The following is an 18,352-nucleotide window of genomic DNA, read 5'->3' as shown; positions in this document are numbered from 1 at the left end:
CGTGAGACCAAGAAGAAGGGCCTTCAATGTAGTAGTTTTCTATGGGACATCATCCCCTTAAAGATAAAATTGCCACCCCTTAACACTCTTGGAGACTCCAGAGTTGGATGGAACCAGTGGTAGGATTCAATTTTTTTTTTACTACCGGTTCTGTGGGTATGGCTTGGTGGGTGTGGCAGGGGAAGGATACTGTAAAAGTCAGAGGTGGCATTTGCCAATTCCCCAAACTACTCAGAATTTCTGCTATCGGTTCTCCAGAACTGGTCAGAACCTACTGAATCCCACCTATGGATGGAACCCATCAAATATCTCATTTGCTTGTTGTCACAAAGAGGGTGGGGGTTATTGTTTTTTTTTTTATTGTTTCTATGTAAGTTTTTTATCCTTGTAAGCCACCAGGAATCACTGAGAGTTAGGTGGACAGCCATGTACATTTTCTTAAATAAGTAGATATGTAATTTCGTTAGAGGTGGGGAATTATTAATTAGCCTTTATTTGTTGCAAGGAAGCACAGGCTAATTAATTGGAAACTATTTTTTTTAATATTCCTTTTTTCTATCTTCTTTTGTTTTTTCAACTTTGTATTTCTTTTTTTCCTATTATTTCATTTTCTTTTCATTTTCCTATTATTTCATTTTCTTTTTCGGCTTTCAGTTTACATTATCTTTTAGTACTGCAAAACTCTTTAATGATACATATTTGAAAAAAGGGACGAACATTACTGAAACCTGATCAAAGTGTTTAGAAATGTTGAGCTATGAAAGCCAACCTTAGACAAGATGTGTCCAACTGACTTGAAACTTGTAAACTGATCCACGCTGTGCAAACTAAGCTTGTGTGATGCTTTGGTAAGACCACACTTGGAATATGGCCTCCAATTTTGGCCATCCATGATGTTAAAAAGATGTTGAGGCTTTAAAAACAGTACAGAGAAGAGCAACAAAGGTGATTAGGGGACTGGAGGCTAAAACATATAAAGAATGGTTGCTGGAATCGGGTATGTGTGGTTTAATGAAAAGAAGGATGAGTGGTGAAATGATAGCAGTCTTCCAATATCTCAAGGGTTGCCACAAAGAAGAGGGAGTCAACCTCCAAAGCACCTGAAGGCAGGACAAGAAGCTATGGATGGAAACTAATCAAGAAGAGAAGCAACCTAGAACTAAGCAGAAATTTCCTGACAGTTAGAACAATTAATCAGTGGAACAACTTGCCTCCAGAAATTGTGAATGCTCCAACACTGGAAGTTTTTAAGAAGATATTGCACAACCATTTGTCTGAAATGGTATAGTGCAGTGATGGTGAACCTTTTTGGCACCGTGTGCCCAAACTGCAACCCCAAACTCATTTATTGTGAAGTGCCAATAGGCAGGGTGGGATACAACTGGTGGTATGGTGAGCATGTGTTTTACACGTGGCCATGAACGTGGCCACACCTAAACGTGCGCTGAGCACGTGCACAGCATTTGCAAGAAATCATCAGCTGTGCTGCCTAGACAGCTGACAAGCACTGCGCATGGGTGTGCAGCATTTGAAAATCCTTTTCTTTCCTGCTTTTTCGACCTCAGCTGTGCTGTGCAAAGCAGCTAAGGTTGAAAAAGCAGGAAAGAAAAAACAGCCAAGAGCCCAGGCGGGCGGTTGGGCCAAAACAGAAGCCAAGAAGATCAGCAGACAGAATTGGTTCTCTCTCTGCTGATGATCCCAGCTACCACCTCGGCAGAACGCCCCCCCTGACTACAAGGCAATATAACTGGAATAATGTTTTAGTTTAGAAACTAAACATGTGTGATTCATGTGTGTGATTCAACTTCTTTTCTCTGAAGAAAACCCCCACAATAACAGCACTTTCAATGATACAAATAACTTTTTATTGAAGTTAAAAGTTTGCGTTTGGCATGCTTTTGATTAATGTGACTTTTGCTCTCGTATGCATGCTGATAATTTTTTCTATCCTTGGTTCATATTTTGTAAGTTTGAGAGCAACACATGCTGCACTCATTTTGGGGTATTCAAGACTGTCTTGGAGTCTACAAAAACGCAAAATTCTGGAATTAAAGCTCCATTTTTTTTATCTAAAACTTAATTCACACCCGTTAGTTTTACTTTAAACAAATAGCTTTGAGTAGTGTGAACGATTGACAGTGTGAGCCTCCAAAGGTCTGAAAAATATATCACTGATTTTTCTTTGGCATTTAAACTAGATATCCAATGTAAAAAAATGCATCAAGGAGGGACTGGAAAGCCAATTCATACTGAACTGTATTGGGTTTTGTGTTGTTATTTGAATCAAATGAAAAAAAAAAGCAATCCAGTATTTGTACCTAGTGTGGGGAAAGAAATGAAATCTACTTAAGTGTTGTGTTTCCTACCTGACCAAGGGTTGGACTAGATAGAAGATCTCCCTTCCAACTCTGTTCTTCTGTTATTCAGTTTTTCTAATGTCGGCTTGATTCCTTAACAACAATTCTTGCCCTAGTCTATTCAATATTTTTATCCCTTGTTTTTCTTTCAGATGGGCATTCAACAATCAGTCCAAAGATAACCAGGGATTTAAAAAAAATAATAATACATAAATCTGATCTGAAATCAGGGACTTTTTTTTTTTTAATAACAAAGGAGATTATGAATATTTATTAAGGTGCTTGAGGGACTAGATCTCCGAGGAGGGGAAAGCTCTGTAGAAAAAGCAGAGAATAATTATTCTCTGGGATTGCATGAAGCATGTTTTTATCTGTTGTGTTTTGAACAGATGGGTGGTGTAAAATAGAAACCGATAGACTTTTTAATTTGCTGGAATCTAACTGATATACCTTCTCTCCAATATTTATCTAAAACTTTTAAATCTCCTTCGAAACATATTGTCAGGTTTGAAGTGAGATACTATGGTTTAATAATCTCTTTGCATCCAGCATTCAATATTTTCCAACAGATGCAATCAGCTTTCGCTTCCAGCAACCGCCAGTAACGGCAGAGAGGCATACTGTAAATACACTGCCGGGTGGTTTTTTTTTTTTTTTTTAATGTTTTGAAGCTCATAACATTGAACAAATCTTCTATCGTCATATAATGATATTTTTGAGGGTACTTTGGTCAATATTAACTAGAGAGGGATCACAGATGTGTGCTCAGCTCGGTAAATCTCAAATGAAAGGATTATATGATAAAATACTGCAAGAGATCAAAGATGATATTGTAGCAGGCTTTATGGATGATTAAGGAAGGAATGCACAGGGACTCCTTTACATGTTTGCTAAAAAAAAATTGGTTCTGCTGTGTGAATAGGATTGCAGCCTAAAATGCCCTTTACACTGTGATTCGGTTGCTTATCTACTCCCATGCTGTTTAAAAATGCATTCCCTTTTACAAAATAAGTACTGAACCTTGCATAAAACAAGGGTGTTGCAAGAGACGAGTATCCGTTGAATTTCTGACATTTGCAAGAGCTATATCATTTTGTTCCTGTTGGTTTTATTGGTTGCTGTGAGCCATTTGGCGGGTTTCAGTGTGTGAGGTATGCTGCCATGTAGGGCCATTTAAGGAAGAAAGAAAAGAGGGGGGAGAGAGGAGAAAGAGAAAGAGAGTGGAAGAAAGAAAAAGAAAGGAAGGAAGGGGAGGGAGGGAGGAAAGAGAAAATGAAGAAAGGAGAGAGAGAAAGGAAAGGAAGGAAGGAAGGAAGGAAGGAAGGAAGGAAGGAAGGAAGGAAGGAAGGAAGGAAGGAAGGAAGGAAGGAAGGAAGGAAGGAAGGACGGACTTATTTCCCTGGTGTTAAAAGTAATATCGGAAACCTTAGGCATGAAACCAGCTGGTTGACTTTGGGCCAATCACCAAGAGACTGTGAGTTCTAGTCCTGCCTTAGGCATGAAAGTCAAACATGGGTGACTTTGGGCAAATCGATTGAAACTAAGCAAGGAGAGAATCAACTTAGAACTAAGGAGAAATTTACTAATAGAAACATTAATCAGTGGAACTGCTTGCCTTCAGAAGATGTGAACGCCCCATCACAGGAGGATTTTGAGAAGAGATTGGACAACCAATCAACCAATGGAACAGAAGTTGCCTTCAGAAGTTGTGGGAGCTTCATCACTGGATGCTCTCAAGAAGAGGCTGGACTGCCATCTGTCTGAAATGGTGTAAGGTCTCATGCTTGGGTGCGGGGTAGGGCTAGATGATCTACAAGGTCCCTTCCAACTCCATTAATCTGTTAATCCTGTTAAAACATTTGTCAAAAATAATACAAGTCCTCCTGCTTGAGTAGGGATTGGACTAGAAGACCTCAAAATTCCCTTCCAGTTTTATTCTATTCTAATGTTTGCCGTGGCTTCCAGCTTCCAGCTTCCAGCTGTACAGAAAAGCCGTCCAAACAACGATTAGAGGGATGGCCCTCTTGTCATTGGCTGTTTTAGCATTAAGTTTCAATATGATGTATCACTGAGACTTTTGAAGGGTACTTTGGAAATTAGGTTCATAGAGGGAAAAATGTGTCATGTTGCATTTAGTCTGAGTTTCTGTGCCAAAAGACCTGACAGTGCCCTTCCTTCCTTCCTTCCTTCCTTCCTTCCTTCCTTCCTTCCTTCCTTCCTTCCTTCCTTCCTTCCTTCCTCCCTCCCTCCCTCCCTCCCTCCCTTCTTTCTTTCTTTCTTTCTTTCTTTCTTTCTTTCTTTCTTTCTTTCTTTCTTTCTTTCTTTCTTTCTTTCTTTCTTTCTTTCTTTTCCTTCCTTCCTTTCTCCTTCTTTCTCCCTTTCTTTTCTTTCTTCCTTTCCTTCCTTCCTTTCCTTCCTTCCTTTCCTTCCTTCCTTCCTTCCTTCCTTCCTTCCTTCCTTCCTTCCTTCCTTCCTTCCTTCCTTTCTTTCTTTCTTTCTTTCTTTCTTTCTTTCTTTCTTTCTTTCTTTCTTTCTTTCTTTCTTTCTTTCTTTCTCCCCAAAGGAAACATTTATAAAAACTTTAAAAAGAAAGGAGGAGTATGTATTAATAGTTCCACTGATGTACAAATAAGATTAATTGTACATCTTTGAATGTGGTGAAAAAATCATGTGAAAATAATTGTCTTTCTTCCCTAATTTTTGTTCATTTAACCAAATAACAGAGTTGGAAAGGACCTTAGCAGTCTTGTAGTCCAATCGCCTGCTCTGGCAGGAAACCCAATATCATTTCAGACAAACGGTTGTCCAATATCTTAAAAAACCACTAGGAGTGAAGCACCCACACCTTCTGGAAGCAAGTAGCTCCACTGATTAATTATTATGTTAGTTATATATTTGTTTAATATATGTTCAATATTTCCTATGTATATAATTCTGGAAATTCACTGCATAAAAATAAAGTGATGCAAAATTATATGTATACTATAATATACAAATACACACACACACACACACACACACACACACACACACACACACACACACACACATATATATATATATATATATATATATATATATATATATATATATATATGTGGATCTTTGGTTGTTCGGGTTTTCTCCCGCGTAAGATTCGAAGTATCTAGGCAGCGTTTCGATGAAGTCTCATTCATCATCTTCAGGCTTCTGTCTCCGGCTCTGTGCTTCCCAGAGTAATGTGAGATTGCAGCTGCTTCCTCCTTTTAACTGCCAGTGGGGGTGGGACTTGATTGGGTGGGGGCTTGGCTGTGTTCTGATTGGGTGGGGGGGTGTTCTCATTGGTAGGGGGTTTGGCTGTGTTCTGATTGGTTGGGGGGTTAGACGTGTTCTGATTGGTTGGAGGCGTGTAGTCAGCTCCATAGGCTCACCTCTGCAAAACCTAGCCAAATTTCTTGCCAAACAACTACAACCTTATGCAGAATCCATCAACTCACACGTAAGAAACTCATTCCAGTTCATCGAGATCATAAAGAAACAAAACTTACAACCTAGCGACCTACTAGTAAGCTTCGATGTCATATCCCTCTTCACCCAAGTGCCAATAAAAGAAGCCTTGACAGCCATCCAAAACAAATACAACCCCCCCAAGCACATCCTAGATCTAACCAACCACTGCCTATCCAATACATACTTCACCTACAATGGACAAAAATACAAACAAATAGAAGGAGCACCCATGGGATCACCCCTCTCACCTGTCATCGCTAACCTCTACATGGAACACTTTGAAACACAAGCTCTAGAAAATACGACCACAAACCCAAACTCTGGCTCAGATACGTAGATGACACCTTCATAATCTGGCCACATGGGAAAGAAAAACTGAACAACTTCCTCACACACCTCAACAGCCTACACCCCAAAATACAATTCACCATGGAAACAGAAGCCAACAACCAACTTCCCTTCCTAGATGTCTTGGTATACAAAAGATCCAATGGCTCCCTAGGACACACCATCTACCAGAAGAAAACACATACTAACCGCTATCTACATGCACTCTCACACCACCACCCAGCACAGATCAATTCTGTAGCCAAGACACTCATCTCCAGAACAAAATGCTTAGCTGATGAACAACACCAAAAACTGAACTACACACTCTCACCAACGTACTTGCAGCCAATGGATTCCAAGGAAAGAAGATTACCCACCTAATCCAAAAAGAAACCCCAACCAAAATCCAAGACAGAGAACAAGAAAACGGCAAAGCCCTCCTCCCATATATAAAAGGCACTACAGACAAAATTAGCAAGATCCTCCAAAAACACAACATCAAAACAGCATTCTGCACAAACAGAAAAATATCCACCATCCTAAGAAACCCCAAAGACAAAATCAATTAGAAAACCAAGGAGTATACGAAATCCCCTGCACTGCCTGCCCTACCACATACATTGGACAAACTAACAGAAGAATAAATGCACGCATTGAAGAACATAAGAACTCAATCAAAAAAAGAAGAAACGACCTCTTCCCTGGTCCAACACCTCAAAGCCACAGGACATGAAATTGATTTTAAAAATACCAGAACTATCGCCAAAACTGAACACTTCAACAGCAGAATAATCAGAGAAGCCATAGAGATAGAAAAACGCCCACACAGCATGAACAAACGAGATGACACCTCCCGCCTTCCAGCCATTTGGAAACCCGCCCTCATGAACAGACGCAGTACCTAACATGAAGAAGGACACCAGACCCACACCCATGAGAGCCACACAAGATGCCACCACCACACTTCCATGTAGAAAACAGACTCCCACCCACTCAGAAGATGAGACACGACCATGGACCAGAAGCTGCACGGCAGCTGCATCACTATCCACTTCAAACCCCTCCGAGCCATACATGAAGCAAACCGACACCCACTATGAAGATGCAGAAGGACCACGAACTCAAGCCAAACAGCAAGATCACAACTCACCAGCTTAAATCCCCCAGCAACTAAGACTAACCTGAGCACAACCAAGCCCCACCTGAACAGAACACGCCTCCAACCAATCAGAACACGTCTAACCCCCAACCAATCAGAACACAGCCAAACCCCTACCAATGAGAACACCCCCACCCAATCAGAACACAGCCAAGCCCCCACCCAATCAAGTCCCACCCCACTGGCAGTTAAAAGGAGGAAGCAGCTGCAATCTCACATTACTCTGGGAAGCACAGAGCCGGAGACAGAAGCCTGAAGATGATGAATGAGACTTCATCGAAACGTTGCCTAGATACTTGAATCTTACGCGGGAGAAAACCCGAACAACCAAAGATCCACATATAAATACCGCGAGAACCTCAGAAAACAAATATTGCACCTCTACGGGAGGAAACCCACCATCTGACCAGGACTTATGAAAAACTTGAAGTCCAAAGAGCCTCCATTTTATGTGACCTTGCATTCCTATGCAACTGCCGAGATCAAAATTTAATTCCCACAAGCTTCCAATTGAAATTCCACACCAACACAGCAGCCACCAAACGCATCCTTAAAAGAACAGAACTGGCCCTAATTAGAAATGAACTTCACACGAAAAGGTTTCTCCTAGACCAAATCAACAAAGATCTCCTCACACTCCACCTCAGACTCAGCAACAAGATTCACCCTCTACTTTGGGACAATCCAAACAACTCGCTGTCTGGAGAGCCAAACACAGACCACCCTCAAGACAGACACACACCAACAAACTCAGGAAACTACAACAATGCCAGAAACCAACTCCCCCCCCCACAGCCACACATGAAACAAACATTGCACAACATCTCAGACAAGATCCTCACTGAAGCTGAAACCAAGGTCCTTTCAAAAGGATTCAACTTTGCTGTCGCTCCCAAACACATCCCCACAGAAACCATCATATGTGGAGTTGAAACCAGCCTGACCAAAACCAACCTGATGATGCTAACAAAATCAGACTCGAAATCACCAACATCCTCTGCACTAGCAAACCACCCAAAAGCAACTTATCCAAAAAGAACAAACTGCACTACTTAACCTGAAAGAAGACACCAGCATAATAATCCTACCAGCAGACAAGGGCAACGCGACAGTGGTTATGAACACATCTGACTACCAAACCAAGCTAACCAACCTACTCCAAGACCCCACATACAAACCCCTAAAGACAGACCCCACCACCTACCTAGAAAAAACTACCAAATCCAAAATAAAAGCCTCCCCCATCAGTGAAGAAATCCAGCAAGGAATCATACCCAGAGAAAAATCATCCAGATGCCCCAAGCTTTATGGTCTCCCTAAAATACACAAAGAAGGAACCCCACTCAGACCAATAGTCAGCTCCATAGGCTCACCTCTACAAAACCTAGCCAAATTTCTCACCAAACAACTACAACCTTATGCAGAATCCATCAACTCACACGTAAGAAACTCATTCCAGTTCATCGAGATCATAAAGAAACAAAACTTACAACCTAGCGACCTACTAGTAAGCTTCGATGTCATATCCTCTTCACCCAAGTGCCAATAAAAGAAGCCTTGACAGCCATCCAAAACAAATACAACCCCCAAGCACATCCTAGATCTAACCAACCACTGCCTATCCAATACATACTTCACCTACAATGGACAAAAATACAAACAAATAGAAGGAGCACCCATGGGATCACCCTCTCACCTGTCATCGCTAACCTCTACATGGAACACTTTGAAACACAAGCTCTAGAAAAATACGACCACAAACCCAAACTCTGGCTCAGATACGTAGATGACACCTTCATAATCTGGCCACATGGGAAAGAAAAACTGAACAACTTCCTCACACACCTCAACAGCCTACACCCCAAAATACAATTCACCATGGAAACAGAAGCCAACAACCAACTTCCCTTCCTAGATGTCTTGGTATACAAAAGATCCAATGGCTCCCTAGGACACACCATCTACCAGAAGAAAACACATACTAACCGCTATCTACATGCACTCTCACACCACCACCCAGCACAGATCAATTCTGTAGCCAAGACACTCATCTCCAGAACAAAATGCTTAGCTGATGAACAACACCAAAAAACTGAACTACACACTCTCACCAACGTACTTGCAGCCAATGGATTCCAAGGAAAGAAGATTACCCACCTAATCCAAAAAGAAACCCCAACCAAAATCCAAGACAGAGAACAAGAAAACGGCAAAGCCCTCCTCCCATATATAAAAGGCACTACAGACAAAATTAGCAAGATCCTCCAAAAACACAACATCAAAACAGCATTCTGCACAAACAGAAAAATATCCACCATCCTAAGAAACCCCAAAGACAAAATCGAATTAGAAAACCAAGGAGTATACGAAATCCCCTGCACTGCCTGCCCTACCACATACATTGGACAAACTAACAGAAGAATAAATGCACGCATTGAAGAACATAAGAACTCAATCAAAAAGAAGAAACGACCTCTTCCCTGGTCCAACACCTCAAAGCCACAGGACATGAAATTGATTTTAAAAATACCAGAACTATCGCCAAAACTGAACACTTCAACAGCAGAATAATCAGAGAAGCCATAGAGATAGAAAACCCCACACAGCATGAACAAACGAGATGACACCTCCCGCCTTCCAGCCATTTGGAAACCCGCCCTCATGAACAGACGCAGTACCTAACATGAAGAAGGACACCAGACCCACACCCATGAGAGCCACACAAGATGCCACCACCACACTTCCATGTAGAAAACAGACTCCCACCCACTCAGAAGATGAGACACGACCATGGACCAGAAGCTGCACGGCAGCTGCATCACTATCCACTTCAAACCCCTCCGAGCCATACATGAAGCAAACCGACACCCACTATGAAGATGCAGAAGGACCACGAACTCGAAGCCAAACAGCAAGATCACAACTCACCAGCTTAAATCCCCAGCAACTAAGACTAACCTGAGCACAACCAAGCCCCACCTGAACAGAACACGCCTCCAACCAATCAGAACACGTCTAACCCCCAACCAATCAGAACACAGCCAAACCCCTACCAATGAGAACACCCCCACCCAATCAGAACACAGCCAAGCCCCCACCCAATCAAGTCCCACCCCCACTGGCAGTTAAAAGGAGGAAGCAGCTGCAATCTCACATTACTCTGGGAAGCACAGAGCTGGAGACAGAAGCCTGAAGATGATGAATGAGACTTCATCGAAACGTTGCCTAGATACTTCGAATCTTACGCGGGAGAAAACCCGAACAACCAAAGATCCACATATAAATACCCATGAGAACCTCAGAAAACAAATATATATATATATATATAATAACAGTATATGTATACTATAATAAAATAGGAGTGTGGGTTTGGAATTTTACCCTCTGAATATACCCTTTCTTTTGAAAAGTATGTATTTAGCCTTCCAATGTAGGTAGAATCTCAAAATCATTAAAAAAAGGGTGGGTGGGGGAAGAAGCCATAAAATATCCATGCTCCCTTCAATGGAAAAATAAGATAATTAGCAAATAAAGTTGTTAAAAGCCATAAAGAATACTAGAATACATTTAGAGCCTTTTTTAAAAATTTCTTTGGCATTACACACTCAATTTACTTCACCAGGAAGCTTTCACTACGTTGATCATAGTTGAAATATTTTTTTAAAAATATTTTTTTGTTATAATGCTAGCTGAAATTTAGTGGCAGTGACTACAAATATTGTATTTCCTCTTTTGAAGTCTATGACAACTTATAAAGAAATACCATCTTTGGTACAACTGCAAGGAAGGAGCCATAGCTCAGTCTGTAATCAAGCAAGATGACAATAGAAGATTGGAGAGTTGAGGCAGCATCTAAAATGGCAGATAGGAAGTTAGGGCTCCATCTTTGCTTATTAATACCCCAGAAGTAATAATTTAACTGGGGAAATATAGAACTCTGACACATGCTTTAGATTTAACAAACAGAATGTTGGAAGGAAAAGTCTCAATAAACATGAAAAGCATATGAAATTGTTTAGATGTGTGGTTTACTTGAAGCCTAGATACACTATTACAGTGTCTCCATATATATGTATTCCCTGGAGAGAGAAAGAGAGGGAAGGAGAGAGAGAGGGAGGGAGGGAGAGAGAGCGATGTCTGTGAGTTTGAGAGAGATATTATAAATATAGATAGAAGAGAGAGAGAGAGAGATAGATGATAGATGATAGATAGACAGACAGACAGACAGACAGATAGATAGATAGATAGATAGATAGATACATAGATGGATAGATAGATAGATGATAGATAGATAGATAGATAGATAGATAGATAGATAGATAGATAGATAGATAGATAGATAGATAGATAGATAGATAGATAGACAGACAGACAGACAGACAGACAGACAGACTGACAGACAGAGACAGATAGATAGAGGGAGAGATGATAGATGATAGATAGATAGATAGATAGATAGATAGATAGATAGATAGATAGATAGATAGATAGATAGATAGATAGATAGACAGACAAGTAGACACAGAAAGACTGACAGACAGACAGACAGACAGACACAGTAGACAGACAGACAGATATACAGATGTAGATATATAGACAGGCGGACAGGCGGACAGGCAGACAGATACATGAGATAATAGATATGACTTTAGCTTCAACCCAGCTGCACTTCTCTGTATATGTAATTTGATGGGATTTTTAATAATAGAACCACCAAAATTACTGATTCATTTCATCTCATCTCAGATAATTGGGAGAATATGAGGGTCAACCGTCAATGGCTTCTGCTCATTCCCCATGGCATGAGACACATTTCTTGGAAGTCTTCTGTGCTAAAGTGAGATGCTATTTTAAATGCAGCTTTTCTTATTGATGTTCTCCCACTGTCCATTTTGTTAACACTTGACATTATATAAAACCATTGGCAGTGTTTATCCTAATTTGGTTTACAAATTAGGTGATTTGCTTGTTGCCAGCTAGATGTCTTTTGAATTGTTATGAGAATGAAGTGTGGACTTTGCAGAAATATTTAGATTTCTTTTTCAGAGCATTCCTGACACAATTACAGGCAATTTATCTTCCACAGCCTTACATCTTAGCATCAGTGTGACACTTTTAAACCAAGGGACAGACCCTGTAAGGGAAAAGCAATGCCCCCAATTTTTATATAAAGCATAAATAATATTTTCCCATATTGAAAACCCCCACTCAAATTATTATCAATCCATAAAACACAACTAAAATCCTTCATATATTATTTTAGGGAAATAGGTCTTTTTTAAAAAAAAAAATCCATATCTTGATAGTTTCATCACAAATCTACTAGTTTAGTTTAGTTTATTGTCATTGCACCTCGTACAACGAAATCAACACATCTTCAGTGCACATCATGACCATGAAAATAAAGACAAACAGACATCCTTCACGTTCTATACATGGAATAGAAAACCCCTGATATTGCATTAATATTGCACTGTATAGTAGAATTCAATACTGCCCTGGGATAGAAGCTTTTTTTCAGCCTAGAGATTTGCTGTTGTAAAATCCATCATTTTGACGCATCACTCCAGGCAAATGACCCTCACGCAGCATGACTAGAAGGGTGGGGCTGCTACCAATTCATCCCAGTTCGGGCAAACCCGTAGCTAACTGATAGCTAATTTTATGGCCGGTTCAGTGAATTGGCAAATCCCACCCCACCCCGCCACTCCCGAGAGTCCCCACACAGCCCATTTTGGATCCCAGGTAAGTACAGGGACTGTGTGGAAGCTTAGGGAGGGCAAAAAAAATGGGCCTCCAGAGGGTCTCCGGAGCCTGGGGAGGCCATTTTTGCTCTCTCGGAGGCTCGAGAAAAGCCACCGGAGCCAGGGGAGGGTGAAAACAACCCCGCCCGCCATGGTGTAGGAGGATGACTAGGCCACACCCACCATGGCCATGCCCACCCAGCAACTGGCTAGAGAACCCGTGGCTAAAATTTTTGAAGCTCACCCCTGATTACCAGTCAGTCATATGACTAGCGGGGGTGTGACCTCACCATTAGATGACCCTCACATAGCGTGACGACTTGGTCACGTGACCAGCTGACCATCTAAGACCTATAAAAGCAGACGAGAAGTGAAACAAGACAACTTTGAGCAAAAGTTCCCCTGAGGATGTTATCTAGCCTGGTGACGAAATGTTCGGAAACTAAACAAGGAGCTCGGAGAGCAACAAACTGCCAACAAATTCCATCATTTACCAAATACATTTAGCACAAGTAAAATATACTCCTTCCTGCAGTATACCAATAGCCATCACCTATTTTGGATCACAGATGTTCTGGGTATGCATGGATGAGAGAAGTTTGAATGTAGAAATTGTGCAAATAAATAATGGAGCGTGTCTCAGGTTGAGCTCTGATCTTCTATGATTCTGCATGAAAATTGTTGGGTTTGTGGAAAAGTAGCAAAAGAATGTGGAAGAAATCTACTGGTAGTCTGTAGAGATTCCCAGTCATTCAGGTCATGGTTGTCCCAATGGTGTTTTTTTTTTTTTTTCAAGAGACAACTGGACTTCCTTGTTTTTTTTTTTCTTTTGAAGAAGTTTTGCTTCTCATCCAAGAAGTTTCTTGAGCTCTGATAGAATAGTGGGGGATCGAAGGATTTATACTCCTTGAAGACAACTGATCATTTGCATCCTTAAAGGGTCATTGAAGCACTTGGTGGGTTTATCTGTATCCTCAGGGTCACCTGTGTAATGCTTCTGGCTCCTATCACCTCAATTCCACCCCCTTTGGAAAGACTTTTATCTATACAATTTGGGATGAACACCCTTTGAATGGAGTGGGAGTAGGAATGGATTTCCAGAGAAAAAAATTGCAGACTACAAGGAATCTGGAACACCATTCAGGGGACCCTGAGGACACAGATAAACCTCCAAGTGGCCCCAATGACCCTCTAAAAGGATGCAAATTACCTGCAAGGAATATCAATCCTTCCATTCCCCACCATCCAGTCAGAGCTGAAGAAGCTTCTTGGATGAGAAGCGAAACGTCTTCAAAGAAAAAGCAAGAAAGTCCAGTTGCCTCCTGAAAAAAGCACCTGTGAGAAAACCTACTGGCAACTGAAGAAGATAGTTGAACATTAGGAATATGTAAACTCTGAAAGGGTTTTGTATGTTTGTGTGTATGAGTTTCTTGTTCAGTGTATACTGAAGGATGTTCTCTGCTTTGTACTGTCATGACCTATTTTCTACCATGTCTGTATTATTAAGTCACTTTGAATCAAAGGACTGGAAGAAACTTTGGAGGTCTTCTAGTCCACCCCACCCCCAAGGCAGGAATCCTAGAAAAATGATTGTGCAATCTTTTCTCAAGAACTTTCAGAGATGGAACACCCACAACTGCAGGAGGCAGTTACAAGAGCACCGAAAAAAGTGACACTTATGACCATTACAGCATCCCCATGGTCGCACGATCAAAATTCAGAACGCTTGGCAACCGACACACATTTATGACGGTTGCAATGTGCTGGAGTCATGTGATGATCTTTTGTGACCTTCTGATAAGCAATGGAAAAGCCAGATTCACTCAACAGCTGGGTTAACTAATTTAACAACCGCAGTGATTCACTTAACAACTGTGGCAAGAAAGGTCATAACATGGGGCTAAACTCATTTGACAAATGTCTCACTTAGCCACAGAAATTTTATTGGCTCAATTGTGGCTGTAAGCTGAGGATGAAGTGACCGTGAATTACATATGCCAGAGTTGGCTTGCTGTCAGGGTTCCAACGATTGCCCTAATTAAAACATGAGCCTCGAGCCAATCTTTAAAAAAAACTCAAAAGATTTATTAGGAGCAACTTGCCGGCATTAATCTAAATGAAGCCAACTCTGGCATACATAATTCACAGTCACCTGTGACTCTGTTTTCCCCCTTCCTCCTGGGTGTATCATAAATCAGATTCTCCAATGAAGCACGTTCAGAGGCCAGGTGTCACCAATCATGTTCTCCAGTAAAGGATTTTTGTGGCCAGAAGATCCAGTCGCCTAGCTGCAATCCTTTTAAGATAATGGTGGAATGTACTTCTGGTTTTACTGCTGTACTGTTCCTTCAGATTTTCCTGCCCCCTTGTTTATAGCAACTTGAAAACAGGCATAGGAATATTTTGACAGCTGACCTGTTTAGTGTCCCCCCGCCTTTCTTCAGAGGGACCAGGAACCAAGGCCCTTGTTGTTATACTTCTGAATTGGATCAAAACCAAAACATTTTAGATGTGGGGTTTTTTTTTTGGGGGGGGGGGTGGCTTATTGCTCAGTTGTAATATTTCAAGAAAGAAGAAAGCAGACAGGTTTTTCATGGAATCATGAAGAAAGCAATTTTGTGAGAAGAAATTCATTTTAGGCCTAATACCTAGGCCTTAATACTTTCTATTGAATGAGTGGATTATTTCTACCAGGACTCTTTTTTTTTCATTTCAATGCATAGCTCTGCAATTTATGATAAGGTTAGCATTTCTTACTCAGTTTAAATCCCATTGTGTAATGCTAAGATGTACAGGTATATCATGGGCAGATAATTAAGCTCCTCATTCCTTAACTCAGCAGGATTCCACATCACTAAATGAAGTATTTTAAGATGGCATGAAGGCTAAATAAATCCCTGAGGTTATTGCTACTTTTCATTCAGCGGAGCAACTTTTTCTTGACAGTTACTTAAAAAGACAAGAAGTCTCAAGATGTTCATTTTCTGTCTTCTAGAATCACATAAAGTTCCTTCTGCAATGTGAATTATTTAGAAGATTGTTAGCATGCAGGCCATGGAGAGATTTCTTAACTTCCCCCCCCTCTCCCGTGTGAAGGGAATTTAAGGAACAGTATGAAGGGAATTAAGATGCATTTATGTACTTTATGCTCCTTACCTGAAGATTGTTGGGACTAAGTGGTTGCATGCTTTTCCACAAGAAGGAATTTGGTACAGAATTCTACCCAACAAACAATGTTAATGTCAGGATTCCAGCAATCATTCTAATTAAATCATGATTCTCGAGCCAAACTTCAAAAAACTTCAAATGATTTATTAGAGGTGACATACTGGCACTGCCCTGTATGCAGCCAACTCTGGCATACATAATTTACAGGCCCCTGTGAGACTCTTTCCCCACTCCCCCCCCCCTGGGATTTCATAAACCGGATTCTCCAGTTGAGCACCCTCACAGGCTGGGTGTCATCATTCATTTTCTCCAATTAAATATATTCGAGGGCAAAAGCTCTGGTATTTTAGTTACAATCTTTTAAAGATAAGAGTTGGAATGTACTTTCGGTTTCAAACTGCTGCACTGCTCTTCCAGATTTCCTTCCTCTCCCCCCCTCCACTTTTTTTTAACAAACTTTATTAGTCCTTTATTTCTTTTAAAAATAAAAGATAAAATTAATCATAATTAACAATTCTATGACATCTGTCTTATACATATTTATTTTTTGTGCATATTTAAAAGTATATACAATATTGTGCAATTATATACATTTATCAATAAATTGCTCGTCTTAAATTCCCCCTTTTTTATGGCAATTACTAAAACAAGCATAGGAATGTTTTATGAGTTGACATTTAATACATTTTCCTATATGATGGAGTCTATTATTGCTCTCCTTTAGTCATTTTCACACAGAGATACCATGTCCAGTCTCTCCAATTATTTTTTGCTCGTCTCCTAATTAATTATAGTTTACTCCTTTTCTTTAAAAAAAATGTTTGTTTGTAAGAGTTTTTCAATGTGATGGAGGCCACCAAAAGATGATCCTAAAAACATGTTATTCCCCCACACCCAACTTAAATAGAGGAATATAAAACAAGTGAAGAGTAAACTAAAGTTATGGAGGAGATGTGGAGCCAGCTACCAAAGGCAGAATCTATAACTAGGTTAGAGGATTGGAATATTCAAACTCATGCATAGAAGAGAATACCTGTAGCTCACTGACTGACTAGATAACATCATCAATACTAGAAGAGAGGTGTTGGAAGAAATAATCCATCTGGGTTCAGCTCCAAGTTGGAGAAAGACACTGGAAATATGGAGGCTGATTGGAAAGATGGTTTAATGATGAAGCAGAACCACATGTGATTCTGGGCAGCTGATAAAATGGAGTTGTGGCGGTTATACCTTCTTTGAGCTTTGTATATGAGCGTCTTGTTCCTGTGCAAGAACATGTCCTTTAATATTCTATTGGCTGTTGTCAAATTCCTTTGGGGTCATGTAGGGGTCATAGCTGACTCTATAGGCAAAAGAGGAAATGAAATCCTAGGTTTTGTCTGAGCTAATCTGGTCAACCTCTGATTTATTGTTTATCTGAGCACCCAAGTGAAGTTTGGACTGCTCTGGGAGGATGCAGTGAAGGGGCTTAAGTTCTGAAAGGGTGTTGGGCAATTCCTATTATGGTTTAATGATTATAGGGAAAAATATGATAGTCATTCTACAATCATAGAGTAGAGATCAATTTATAACCTCCGTCAAGAAAATCAGAAATTATTTTAAAAATATTTTGTCTTCCCCCTGCTCTTTTAGCTTTCTCTTTTTTTAATCTTTTCTTTCTTCTAAATATGTTTATCTTTATTTTCCCTCTTTATTTATTAAAATCCTCATCATTTTAAAAATCTGCAAGCTTGTTTCTCCTAATATTTGTTTCCTTGTAGAACAGCTATTAGATTTTAGAAAGAAATTGCATTTTTTTAAAAAGAAATATATAGACTGAAGAAGAAAGTATGTCATCTTTCTTTCACAAACAACCTTTGGTTCAGAATAATGTAGTCACTTTAGTCCCCTCAACTGCATGCATCAGCTCTTAGTTTTTGATGACTACAGCTTGAATGTCCAAATTACCTTCATTGAAAAATTGTGAAATTGAATAATGTCAAAGATGTGTCTTTTTGAGTGGATTTATTTGCATCAGTTCTGTGTTGCATTTCCCAAATGATGAACTGTTGTGTTTTATCTTTGGAGTGCTGTTTTGGCACTGTTTCTCGCCATTAAAAAAAACC

The 18,352-nt window shown here is 40.2% G+C and overlaps 1 protein-coding gene across 1 annotated transcript in view; it reads left to right on the top strand.

Annotated features, from left to right (window-relative positions):
- PCDH7 (protocadherin 7) overlaps positions 1-18,352 on the top strand; it is a 477,773-nt gene that overhangs the window by 434,486 nt on the left and 24,935 nt on the right.

This window comes from Pseudonaja textilis, chromosome 6, assembly GCF_049901715.1.
Source record: "Pseudonaja textilis isolate UNSWEBS1 chromosome 6, rPseTex1.2, whole genome shotgun sequence".
Taxonomy (NCBI): Eukaryota; Metazoa; Chordata; class Lepidosauria; order Squamata; family Elapidae; genus Pseudonaja; species Pseudonaja textilis.
The sequence above is the reverse complement of the archived record's forward strand: the minus strand, read 5'-3'. Positions and strand labels throughout refer to the sequence as shown.